Here is a 12732-nt window from a genome sequence, read left to right as displayed (position 1 = left end):
TTTTGTTGATGTTGTACATAAATATAATTTAATTTCTAAATTGATCTTATATTCCACATTCTTGCTAAATCTTATTAATGTTAATAATCTGTAGACTGTGTTTTTTGTAGACAATAATAGTATTAGAAATTTTAAAAACAATTTTTACCTCTCTGAACTTTAGTCCTTTTAAATCTTTTTTATTTAATTATATAAGCAAGGAACTCCATATAATGTTGAGTATAAATAGTAATTTCAGGCTTTCTCATTTTGTTCCTAATTTAAAATGGAATGCTTTTATTTCAGATTGTATCAACTTTTCTGAGGTTGAAGAAGTTTCCTTCTTGTTGAGGTTTTTTTAAAAGGTTGTTGAAACTATTGAGTGCTTTCCTGGACTCCACTAAGATGATCCTCATTTGAAAATCTCTGGCACTTATAAAGCACACAGCACTTCATTTGAAGTTCATGAGAAGTCATCATTTCCCAAAATACAGAACACTGGAAGGCCTTGAAAAACACAAATTGCTTTAAGCTTCATAAATAGACTGGAAAAGGCTCTGATGAATTAATAGTTTCATAAATTAATCATTCAGCAAATAAAAATCAGGTATTTTTAAATTAGTTTTTGGAGATTTACTGTACAAATTAGCCATTATATCTATTGCTTATAAAAAATTTGTTTCTCCAAAATATTTCTTTTTAGATTGTCAGTCTATTTCCATTTTAAGCAAAGATGAAAGTTGTCCAGTGAAGCTAATGTGTTAAATGGGGCACCATGGCCTTTGGGGGAATAGACAAGGGCCAAGGTGACAACAAAAGAGGGCAAATATGGGGCATTACCGAGCTGGAATGTGAAACTAGGATGGAACCGGTGCTGGGCTATGGTTTGGGGAACCATTCCAGGCTGCAGTGGACGATGAACTTGGTAGGTTCAAAACAGCTTTGAGTCACTTTCACTGTGCCTCCTCTTAGTGACTCCAATGACTCTGCTTCTACTCCTCTGCTCATCAGTTGTCATCAATGAGTGGTAGAGGAGATGTTGGCCCTTCTTCCTTTCCACTCTCCCCTCCCAAGAGCCTTGGTTTTTCTTGGCCAGTCCCATTTCTGCAATTAGGGAAAGGATAGAAGACTACTTGGTACCTGAAGAACAGGAACATGGTAGATACTATACCTTGATCCATTTTTACTAGGTAAGCCCCAAGGCCTCAGCTCCTGTTCACAGGAGTTGTAGAGTTAAGAGTGATACATAGAAGCTAAAGGGAGGTTGAGTTTTAGGAAGTGGGTTTCCTTCTCCAGGAATAGGGGTGAAGGCTAGCAATCAAAGAAAGAAGGACTGTGTTAAGGGGAAAGGTAATAGTGTCCTGAGCACGAGGCAAGGATTTCAGTGAATGGAGTAAATCTATTCTTAGCAGGTGAGGTCAAAGTGGCAGGATCAGTGAACTCTGCTGGGCCTTGGGGTACAAGGATGTAGTGGAAGTTAGAATGAGGAGGTGACATACAGAGGAAGAGGCCTCTTTGATGGAAAAGTTAGAATTTTCCAAGAAGAAGAGAACTCCCCAGCACTAACACTGCCAGAAGAGGAGTGCCCTACAGTCTCCTTCCCAAACTGTGCCAGACACTTCCTTACTGTCTAATGATACAAAGCACTCAGGATTCTCTCAGTACACATACTCAAGCCTATTACCAGGCTTTTGTAAGTGTAAGTCTGAAAATTCCTATTCTTCTTTCCAGATGCACCTCCTGAAAGGCTTAGTATAACATCACAGCTCTTCCCTTGCCCCCTTACCTCTGCTCTCAAAACTAGAAGCCTTTTCTTATTAACCCATATTAACTATGTATCAGAATGTATTGTCATAAGGGAAGTACTTATTATAAAACCAAAGAAGCTTAATCTTCTATCTTCATTTATTTGGGCCCTTCCAAGGCCCTGGGAATGTGCCTAGCAAGATATTCATGTAGTCGTACATTTTCGCAAACTTTTCAAATATTTTAACTACAATTATAATTGCCTTCTCTTCATTCCAATATTCTCTCTGTCACATGTCCCCTCCAGTCAGGTAGCCAAGGGCATTTTTGGCACTGTGTACTAAGGGGAAGTTGTTTGGAGATACATTTAAGTTCATTTCAGTTCAGTCGCTCAGCCGTGTCCGACTCTTTGAGACTCCATGAATCACAGCACACCAGGCCTCCCTGTCCATCACCAACTCCTGGAGTCCACCCAAACCCATGTCCATCGAGTCAGTGATGCCATCCAACCATCTCATCCTCTGTCGTCCCCTTCTCCTCCTGCCCCCAATCCTTCCCAGCATTAGGGTCTTTTCCAATGAGTCAACTCTTTGCATGAGGTGGCCAAAGTATTGGAGTTTTAGCTTCAACATCAGTCCTTCCAGTGAACACCCAGGACTGATCTCCTTTAGGATGGACTGGTTGGATCTCCTTGCAGTCCAAGGGACTCTCAAGAGTCTTCTCCAACACCACAGTTCAAAAGCATCAATTCTTCACCGCTCAGCTTTCTTCACCGTCCAACTCTCACATCCATACATGACCACTGGAAAAACCATAGCCTTGACTAGATGGACCTTTGTTGGCAAAGTAATGTCTCTGCTTTTAAATACGCTATCTAGGTTGGTCATAACCTTCCTTCCAAGGAGTAAGTGTCTTTTAATTTCATGGCTGCAATCACCAGCAGCAGTGATTTTGGAGCCCAAAAAAATAAAGTCTGACACTGTTTCCACTGTTTCCCCATCTATTTCCCATGAAGTGATGGGACCAGAGGCCATGATCTTAGTTTTCTGAATGTTGAGCTTTAAGCCAACTTTTTCACTCTCCTCTTTCACTTTCATCAAAAGGCTCTTTAGTTCTTCTTCACTTTCTGCCATAAGGGTGGTGTCATCTGCATATCTGAGGTTATTGATATTTCTCCCGGCAGTCTTGATTCCAGCTTGTGTTTCTTCCAGCCCAGTGTTTCTCATGATGTACTCTGCATATAAGTTAAATAAGCAGGGTGACAATATACAGCCTTGACGTACTCCTTTTCCTATTTGGAACCAGTCTGTTGTTCCATGTCCAATTCTAACTGTTGCTTCCTGACCTGCATACAGGTTTCTCAAGAGACAGGTCAGAGGGTCTGGTATTCCCATCTCTTTCAGAATTTTCCACAGTTTATTGTGATCCACACAGTCAAAGGCTTTGGCATAGTCAATAAAGCAGAAATAGATGTTTTTCTGGAACTCTCTTGCTTTTTCGATGATCCAGTGGATGTTGGCAATTTGATCTCTGGTTCCTCTGCCTTTTCTAAAACCAGCTTGAACATCTGGAAGCTCACAGTTCACGTATTGCTGAAGCCTGGCTTGGAGAATTTTGAGCATTACTTTACTAGCGTGTGAGATGAGTGCAATTGTGCGGTAGTTTGAGCATTCTTTGGCATTGCCTTTCTTTGGGATTGGAATGAAAACTGACCTTTTCCAGTCCTGTGGCCACTGCTGAGTTTTCCAGATTTACATTTAATTTACATTTAATTACATTACATTTCCAGAGATACATTTAATTAGAGATAAATGGAATAATGTGATTTGCCATCATTTCTATGTGCTAAGTTATCACTAGTCCTCCTGGCTTCCAGGAGTACTCCACTAAGCAAATTCACCTTACTTGGTGACATGGAAGTGCAGGACCAGGGACTACCCTGGTGGTCCAGTGGCTAAGACTCCGTGCTCCCAGTGTTGGCAGCCCAGGTTTGATTCCTTGTCAGGGAACTAGATCCCACATGCCACAACTAAGAGTTCACATGCCACAGTGAAAATCCTGCATGCTAAAACTAAAACCTGTGATGGCCAAATAAATAAATAAACGTTAGGGGGGAAAAAGGTGCAGGACCAAAGATGATACCATCATATAAACATGTCCTACAAGTGCCATGCATCAGAAGCATGTAGGTAATGGAAGAGAAATTAAACTGGAAATGTACAGAGCTGAAGGTTATCTCCGGCAAGGTCTTCCCATCATCACATGTGTAAATTGTAACTTCTGGGTTCTGTTCTCACTAACACCAAGTCAAAGCAGAAATTCTCTCTCCTGTTAAGACTTGATACTTGATAATGCAGCTGATATAAGTATACCCAACTTTATTTATGCATATTACACAATTTATCAGAATTCTTTGTTTATGGGGCACAAACCCAAGGTAATACTAAAAGCAGCCATTGTGTCTATGTGTGTCACATAGTACATTTTAGCATGACCTTATCAAGAACAGGTTTTGAAACTGTCTGAGAATGTCTAACCTATTGATAAAACTCATGGCTTCCCTGGTGGCTCAGATGGTAAAGAGTCTGCTGCTGGCAATGCAGGAGTCTCAGGTTCAATCCCTGGGTCAGGAAGATTCCCTGGAGAAGGAAATGGCAACCCACTCCAGAATTCTTGCTTGAAAAAATCCTATGGATGGAGGAGTCTGGCAGGCTACAGTCCATGGGGTTGCAAAGAGTTGGAAATGACTGAGTGACTAACACTTTCACTTTCAAACTCTTTCTAGAGAAAAGACTGTATTATCTCTAATTGAAAATTACAAAACTTGAGTCATATAAAAGGATCAACAAGTATCAGTTAAAAACAAGAAAACAGCATAGAATATGTCAGGCAGTTAATTTATAAGAGTATTACATTAGTTTTTTTGATTTGGAGATGTTGATGGAGTTTGTCAGCTATTTCCAAACTAATAACTTCTTTTCTCTTTCTAAATATATACTCCCTTTCATGCCTAATTTTTTGTTCATAATTTCTCTTAAAGAAGACCCTAAAGTAGTATAAGCCTTCGATCCACAAACTCTTGATATGCTCCTGATTCTGACTGCTTCTGTGTCTGTGTTCTCCAGGAGATCTGAGCCTTTTGGTCTTAAAACCTCACGGAAATCTGTTATGGATAAGTTTAGCTTAAAGTCCCACTTTCATTAAGAGTTTTTTTGTTGTAACAGATTTTTAAAAGTCAGATTCATTTCCATGCCTTCATCTCTTTCCTTCCCTCTCTCTCTCTCTTTCCCTCCCTTCCTCCCTCCTACCTCTCATCTATGAGAGTAGAGGGGACACTGGTTTCAGAGACAGGCATAATTCTGCTTGAAAAACTGAAGTTAAGAAGACTTTTTCTGGGATTCTGATTTTTACATTTAGTCATTTTATGATCCTGTGAGTTTCAGTTAAATTTATGTTAAAAGACAATGGTATTTGCTCTATGTACTTTTGAGCAATGACAAAAGAACAATTTCATTTATTAGAAAGTTACAGAATACTTTCTAAGATCTCTGTGTAGGGATGCTCTGTCTAGGGAGGACTGCCTGGTGTTCATCTGGTTTCATCACTTTCTAAACTGTGTAATTCCTCTGTGCCTCACTTTCCTCAACTGTAAGATGGAGATAATCATAGGATTGTGGAGAGTATTAAGTGAGATAATACAGAAGGTGCTTGGCACACAGCAAATGTTCTGACACTAGCTGTGATTATTATAAGGCAGTGAGAGAGTAATAATGGTAATATTCACTTGTCACCTAGAGCTCTTAGAGGCTAGAAATACATCCTGTCTCTGTATCCCTAGCACCTAGCACAAAGAAGAAACTCTATGATAAGGAGAGACTCCTGTGGAGTAAAGAAATGGCTAAAGAAGGGATGGGATGGGGAGGGAGGTGGGAGGGGGGTTCAGGATGGCAAACACATGTACACACATGGCTGATTCATGTCAATGTATGTCAAAAACCACTACAATATTGCAAAATAATTAGCCTCCAATTAAAATAAAAAGAGAAAAATTTAAAAAAAAAGAAATGGCTAAAGAGTCAGCTCCTATTTCCGAGGGACTTCAGTTTCTGCTGGAGACAGACACATGCTCAGACAACCATAAAGGGTAGGGAAGGTGCATGTACCTTGAAGATTAAATTATTGACCGAACCTCCAAGCTATAATTTCCCACAGCATATTTCCTGTTAATCCCAATGTTGCAATACTTAGATCTAGAAATAAACTACACATTTCAAATGTTTAGTGGGACAAAATAAACTTTTCCTGATGTGGAAGTCTCACAGCTGCCAGGATGATCCTGGAGGAAAAGAAACTTCTACTTTATTCCCTCCAATAAACCCAAAGGGGCAGAACAGGTGCCATGAACAAGCCTCACTCCAAGCGAACGTGTTCAGTCATGTCGGACTCTTTGCAACCTCATGTAGCCTGTCAGGCTCCTCTGTCCATGGAATTTTCCAGGCAAGAATAATGGAGCGGGTTACCATTACCTACTCCAAAGGATCTTCCCAACTCAAGGATCAAACCCACGTCTATTGACTCTCCTGCTTTGGCAGGTGGGTTCTTTACCGCTGCACCACCTGGGAAGCCTTTCTCACTCCAACCATGCTGCTGCAAAAGGAAAAAGAAACTTGGAAGCAGGAATGATCAGATCACACAAGTGTGTTGATTATCTCTGAGCATTGTCCTTTGGACTGTAAGCAAGGCACTCTGTGACCTGGTCGGCTTCTCTGTCACATCTCTTGCCCTGTTTGTACCCCAGAGAGATTACACTCCAGCCACACATGCTAGTTCTGGGCCTTTGAACCTTCTTCTCTGCCTACAAGAGTCGGACACAACTGACTAACACACACACACTGCCTACAACACACAGGCAGAGTAAAGTCTGAGCTGTCTTTCAAAGCTGGACCAGTACCACTGCCTTCAGAAAGTCTACCCTGACCTTATCCCCCTTTCTCTGGACTTACACTGTAGCTTTTGTTTATTTCCATTACTGCATTTATCACACACTCAATCTTACTTGTTGTTAATATCTCTCTTCCTTACACTCTGCCTTTTATTCCTAACCAATCACTCGGCACAGTTCCTGGCCTAAACTAAATAATGATAAATGTTGGAAGAATGAATGGTGGTGGATGATGGATACATAAGGAGCTCCCCTGAATTGACCAGAATAGCTGACCCTTGCTGGGGTGCTGCTGACCACACCCCAGGAAGGCTGAGGAGGAACAGACAAGTTGGTAATATGCTCAGTGTAGGGAGAGCAGCTAATGGAAAAGTCAGATGACCTCTCAGATCTTCTGACTCCAAGTCTAGAATCTTTTCACTCTCCCACTAATTTCACTCTTCTTCTAATTCATTATTAGATCTCAACTGCTATTTGCCTCACTATGGTCCCAAGGGCTTTACCCTTGCCATTGGGAAGAGAGAGGAGAAAAGTACACAACTGAAAGGCTACGAGGAGCAACATAGGCTGAAATTCCTGTTTCCATAAATAAGCTTAATTTTAATTTAATTCTACACTGAATTAATTTAAGTTTAATAAGCTTAATTACTCTAAAACTAATTTAATAGATATAAATAATTTAATAAACATTGGTTTTTAGTTTAATAAATAATCCCTCAGAGATGCCTCACATTCTCATAGCTTCATACTTCTGTTCCTGTTTTCTCTCTACCTGGGATAGTAGTTCCCTCAAGCAATACTTAACCAACAAGTATTTTGCATTTTTGCAATATCCTGTTGGTTACACAGGTTGACCCAGCGTATTCAGTGGGCATGGGGACCATCAGGGTGGAGAAACCCAAGAAATGGGGGGATCACATGAGACCATCGTGGAGGCGGGGCACCGCAGCAGTTTGTAGATGACACCAAAACTACTACATATTTCTAATCTGAACAGTAATATATGAGGGAAGGGCAGGAGCCTCGGAGTTACTCAGATCTGTATTTGAATCACAATTCCAGCACTTACTGCATTACTTTAGTCTAGGTACCTAACTTTTCCAGACCTCAGTTTTCTCATCTGTAAGATGGGGCAAGTAGCACCTCTTAGGACTGTTTTGAGGATTAGGCATGCACAGTACGTGGTGGCAAGTAGGGCACTCAAGAACTGCTGTTATGGTGACAAGCATGGTGAAGTGTTACTATAGAAATACAATAGGAAGTCATAATCCAGACACGTGTCAAATCTTAAGGGTTCCCCCAACCCATTTGTTTTATTATTCCCATGGGACTTCCCAGATAACTCAATGGTAAAGAATCCACCGGCAATGCAGGAGACCAGAGTTCAATCTCTGGGTCGGGAAAACCCCCTGGAGAAGGAAATGGCAACCCACTCCAGTATTCTTGCCTGGGAAATCCTATGGACAGAGGAGCCTGGAAGGCTACCAGTCCACAGGGTCTCAAAAAGAGTCGGATATGACGACTTAAATAACAACAATAAATAATAGCAAAAGCCCGTGTGCCCAATACACAGAGGCCAAACAATACCAAAATGTCAGAGTTTGGACCAGAGAAAGGTTTACTGCAGGACCATGCAAAGAGAGAGGTCACTCATGCCTTAAAAACTCCCAAGCTCCCTGAAAGCATTCAGCGAAGCCCTTTTCTAGGAAAGGTGAGGGAGTGTGTGGTTAGTTTTTGCAAACTTTTTGGTGTCACATCCTTTGTTCTTGACTTCCGGTCATGGTCAGGTAAGGATGTTCCCGTAACTCTCTAGCAAATGAATGTTTTTCTCTGTTCTGACAAGAAAGGGCAAGATCCCAAGGCATAGTTTTCACCCTCCAAGGTCCCGGTTCTGGCTAAGGAGGCAGATATCAGTTGGCAGCTCCCTCAGGGCCGGGTTCCCAGACCCTGTCCAGCTGTCATCCCTGAGAGAGCCAGGCACCCAGGACCAACTGGCCCTCAGGTTCCTCAAGTCACACAAACGATGGGAGCCAGGTCCCAAAGACTGTGTCCTAAGCAAACGGCTCCTGACATTAGGTCGCAGAGGCAGGCATCAGGGAGAGGCTCACCGTGGCCCGACCAGCCTTGCTGAGGGCTCTAGAGCCCTGCAAAACACAGCCCCCAGCCTGTTCCCTGGGCCCGCCGCCCCCAACCCCTCACCCACCGCTCACCTGCTGGCCCAGAGCCTGTAAACTGGAGGGTCTGGAGTAGAAGGCCAGGAATGGCCTCTTACCTTGCTCTCTGTATGAAGACCGCCCCTTTGCGCAGGCCCACCATTGACTCAATGCACTCGCTAACCGGCGGCTCTTTGACGGTGGCTTGTGGGCGGGTCCAGCTGCGGCGCTGACCAATGACTAAGGAGGACCACTAACGGTCCCGCTGGCTTAGCGTTCAAGACTCTGCCTGCAGTGCAGGAGACCCGGATAGATCCCTCTCACTTTGACTTTCACACCCGTTGCCTGGTTAACAGGGTAGGAGCTAATGATGCACAGCATGTGGATGTTTGTTGCTCAGTCGTCTCCGACTGTTTGTGACCCCATGGACTATAGGCCGCCCGGCTCCTCTGTCCATGGGATTTCTCAGGCAGGAATACTGGAGTGAGTTGCTATTTTCTCCTCCAGGAGATCTTCCCAAAGTCAAGTAAACAACAAAACAACTCAATGAGAGCTAAAAACAGGGGGGTAAAGTAGATGCAGCTAAAAAAACAATACTTTTTTATTTATTTGAAACATGGAAACACTTTAGAACTTTAAGATTCAAACTTGAAGAGCCAAGCAGCTGTCAAAGTATTTCATTTCTTCGTTGTAACTGAAGTCCATGTTATGATGGTCTTAGAAAAATACGAAAATAAGGGTTAAAAAACAACAACAACAACAACAACCGATGCTGGGCTAAGTAGTTTCCTCAAAATTACACTATTTTGTGTGGCGGCAGGGGGCGGGGAGGGATGTGATTATCTCTAGGAAAAAAAAAAAAAGGTTCAAAAGGTCTGTGTCACATCAAAATGAAAGGTTTTCCCAACAGTGCTACCAGTTACAAGGTGAAACAATGTTTGGTACTCAGGAATTCCACACTTTGGGCTTTGAACTTTGTTGTAAATTTGTCCAAGCTTAGCTTCTTCTCCAGTAAAATAACACTAAAGACCCTAAGAAAAAAGGCTTCTTCATTTCTGATACAAAATATTCTTTCTTCAAATTCATCTGCTGAAAAGAATAGTGGAAAGACCCCTAACACACTTCTGTGACCTGGAGCAAATCACTGACCCTTTCTTTTTCCTCATCTCACAAAATGGAGAGATCTGTTGTGAATAAAGTTTTTCCGGACAACTGAGAAATTAAAAGGAGAAAAAAAAAATCAAATGAGGTAGTATACATAAAGTTTAAAATTACAAGATCCTTCTGAGGAAAAAAAAAAGTGAAGCATTCTTTTTGGGTATTTTATTCTTGTGGAATTTTTTCAAATTTTATTTTAGTTACTATCTGAAGTGGTGGTTTATCATTCAGGCTAATAAAGCTGAAAATTTTAGGGCCTATCAGAATGAAGCACTTCTAATTCAATATTCATTCTTTGTACCTAATTTTGTAGTGCTTCTTCTGAAAGAAGTCCTCCATATTGTTTAGGCTTTAGACCCTACAAAACTAGTCTGCTCTAGTTGCTGCATTTTTCAATCAAGACTAATAGACATTATCATCAATATTTCATAAAAGTAAAATGGGAAATAATCTAACAGTTTAACAAATCTATGCAAGAAGCTATTGTGATGGTATGAAAGAGTATTTCCAAAACTGGAAAATATGGAAATAAAACTTATTCCCTACATAGACATACTTTGAAGGAGACCATTCATACTGTCATACAAGACGACCACATTATATAATCCATATATACTAGAGTATGTGACATATACTTAATGTAGAATTTAATTTTAGAATAAAACATAAAGGTGGTAACATCTTTAAAAGAGAGGAAGGAGTTATCAGATCTTTTATTTATATGCATTATTATATCCCACATCTGGGGAGTTTTGAAAAGTAGAGGTTCCAGAAATCCAAAAGCTACTCTACTAATAATAATTCCTCTTTGAGTTAAGAATTAGCATAGGAGAGTAGTTAAGAAGACCAATTCCTCAGCCAGATTGCCTGGTAGCCCACTTCATTTGAGTAGCTTGTCATGTCTGTACTTTATTTACCTCTCCTATTAAAGTGGGAGGGGGTGATAGCTCCTATCTCAAAGAGCTATTGTAAGGATTGAATGAGTAACTGGATTTAAGTGCTTAAAAATCTGCCTACCGTATATAAGTGCTACATGTGAACTTGTATGCTCAGTGATGTTCAACTCTTTGCGACCCCATGGACTATAGACCACCAGGCTCAGCTGCCCATGGAATTTTCCAGGCAATAAATGTTACTTAACACACCTTTGGCTGATTTCTAACTTCGACTATCACCTCACAAATTGCTTTATCAACTTTATGAAAATTTTCATTTTATCCTACTGTTGTTTTCCCATTAATGATAGCATGTTGCCTCTAGATCACCTACTGAATTGCCAAATTTTTAGTCAGAAAGACTGTGTTATTCATCTTTATATCCCCTTAAGTTTATTGGCTAGTCTTCTGGCCTTATTAAGGACAGGAGTAATCACTAAATACTTCTGAATTGCAACTCCAGAACAAGTGAAATAGAAAATCATGTGGCATAGCTTAAATGTTTCACAGCATAGGATTATTATGGGTTTTTTTAAAAGAGTTTTTAATATTTGCTAAGTTTTCCACATTAAGAAGTATAATTATGCCAGTTACTGAGCAAGAGTTGAACTTTTGATGATGAATAAAGTAGCAGAATTTTAGGTTGAGTTGGTTGAACAGAAGATATTAAAAAGCTTCTTTCTCTTAAGTATCAATAAGATATTTCTACTGGAAGCTGCCTCATTATTAGTCTACCTGCCACACAGGAGAAGCCTATCAGGATGATTTTACTTTTAACTTTCCCCAGTATCTGGGTTTATCATACTAAAACAGAGTATGTTTTTATGCCCTAAACCACTCTGTTTATGTGAATACTAAATGACTGGGTTAGTTCTAAAGTCATGTTGTAAAGTATGGTAAATATTTAGTGGAAATATTGAGTGACCATTCTTAAAGTCCTTTACCTAAGTGACAGGTAGGGAGTTTTGTTCATTTTATAGTTGTATAAATGGCCCTTAATTAATGATAAATAATAAGAAACACATGGTGATGCTGACACCACAGTTTTTTTGGCCTAGGTCTCTTCTTTGGACCCCAAAGAGAAATAGCTTTGTTTATTCCTGAATTCAAAAGAAATAAAATCATCCTACTGTGTCCCTATCAGATTTTTCCATAGTGCTGGAAAACTACATAATAATAAGCAAATCTGCAGTTCTCTGTAATTTTAGCAGCCTATCCAAAATGCACAGTTAGAAACAGAGTGATAGCTCTACTTCTATTGAGTAATCCTTGATTAGGTCCAGGCTTAGCTCCACCTTCTCTTAATAAAAATGACAATAGCCTAGTGTATATTAGATACCTCCTATGTGCCAGGAACCACAGTAAACTCTTTTTGCAATTTAGCTAAGTCAAATTTCACAATAGCCTTATGAAATAGTTAACTACCCAATTCTGCAAATAGAAAACTGAAGTTTGGAAAATTAAGTACTTATATTCCATGACAGATGAGTTGAACTCAATCTTTAGATTTTAGGCGCATGTTTTTTCTATCTCACTATACTCCAACCCCTTCCACTTTTAATCTCCTTCCATCATGGAGTAACAGTACTGGCTAATGGATGTGGACATGCTAAAGTAAGCGGGGTGGTTTAAAGCCCCACCAAAACTGGAGAATTAAATGTGACGCCCAAACCCTAAGTTACAAAAGAAATAATAAATTGGACCTCATCAACGATAAATACCAAAGACCATCAAGAAAATGAAAACAACCTGCAGAATGAAAGAAAATATTTATAAACTGTGTATCTGATAAAAGTATAGCATCTGGAATATATAAAGA

At 40.3% G+C, this 12732-nt stretch overlaps 1 protein-coding gene and 1 long non-coding RNA gene across 5 annotated transcripts in view; one reads left to right on the top strand and one right to left on the bottom strand.

Annotated features, from left to right (window-relative positions):
* LOC145509733 (uncharacterized) overlaps positions 1-8989 on the bottom strand; it is a 1421207-nt gene extending 1412218 nt beyond the window's left edge. For all 4 annotated transcript variants that reach the window (XR_014056361.1, XR_014056342.1, XR_014056362.1 and 1 more), the window contains exon 1: positions 8940-8989. This is a non-coding gene — a long non-coding RNA (uncharacterized LOC145509733). The remainder of the gene's footprint in view (positions 1-8939) is intronic.
* The window catches only part of GRAMD2B (GRAM domain containing 2B), a 119548-nt gene that overhangs the window by 8634 nt on the left and 98182 nt on the right, over positions 1-12732 (top strand). The gene's annotated exons all lie outside the window — the stretch shown is intronic.

This window comes from Giraffa tippelskirchi, chromosome 6, assembly GCF_054371585.1.
Source record: "Giraffa tippelskirchi isolate mGirTip1 chromosome 6, T2T-mGirTip1v1.2.pri, whole genome shotgun sequence".
In the NCBI taxonomy this organism is placed as follows: domain Eukaryota; kingdom Metazoa; phylum Chordata; class Mammalia; order Artiodactyla; family Giraffidae; genus Giraffa; species Giraffa tippelskirchi.
Note: the sequence above shows the minus strand (reverse complement) of the source record. Positions and strands in the feature narration are given on the sequence as shown.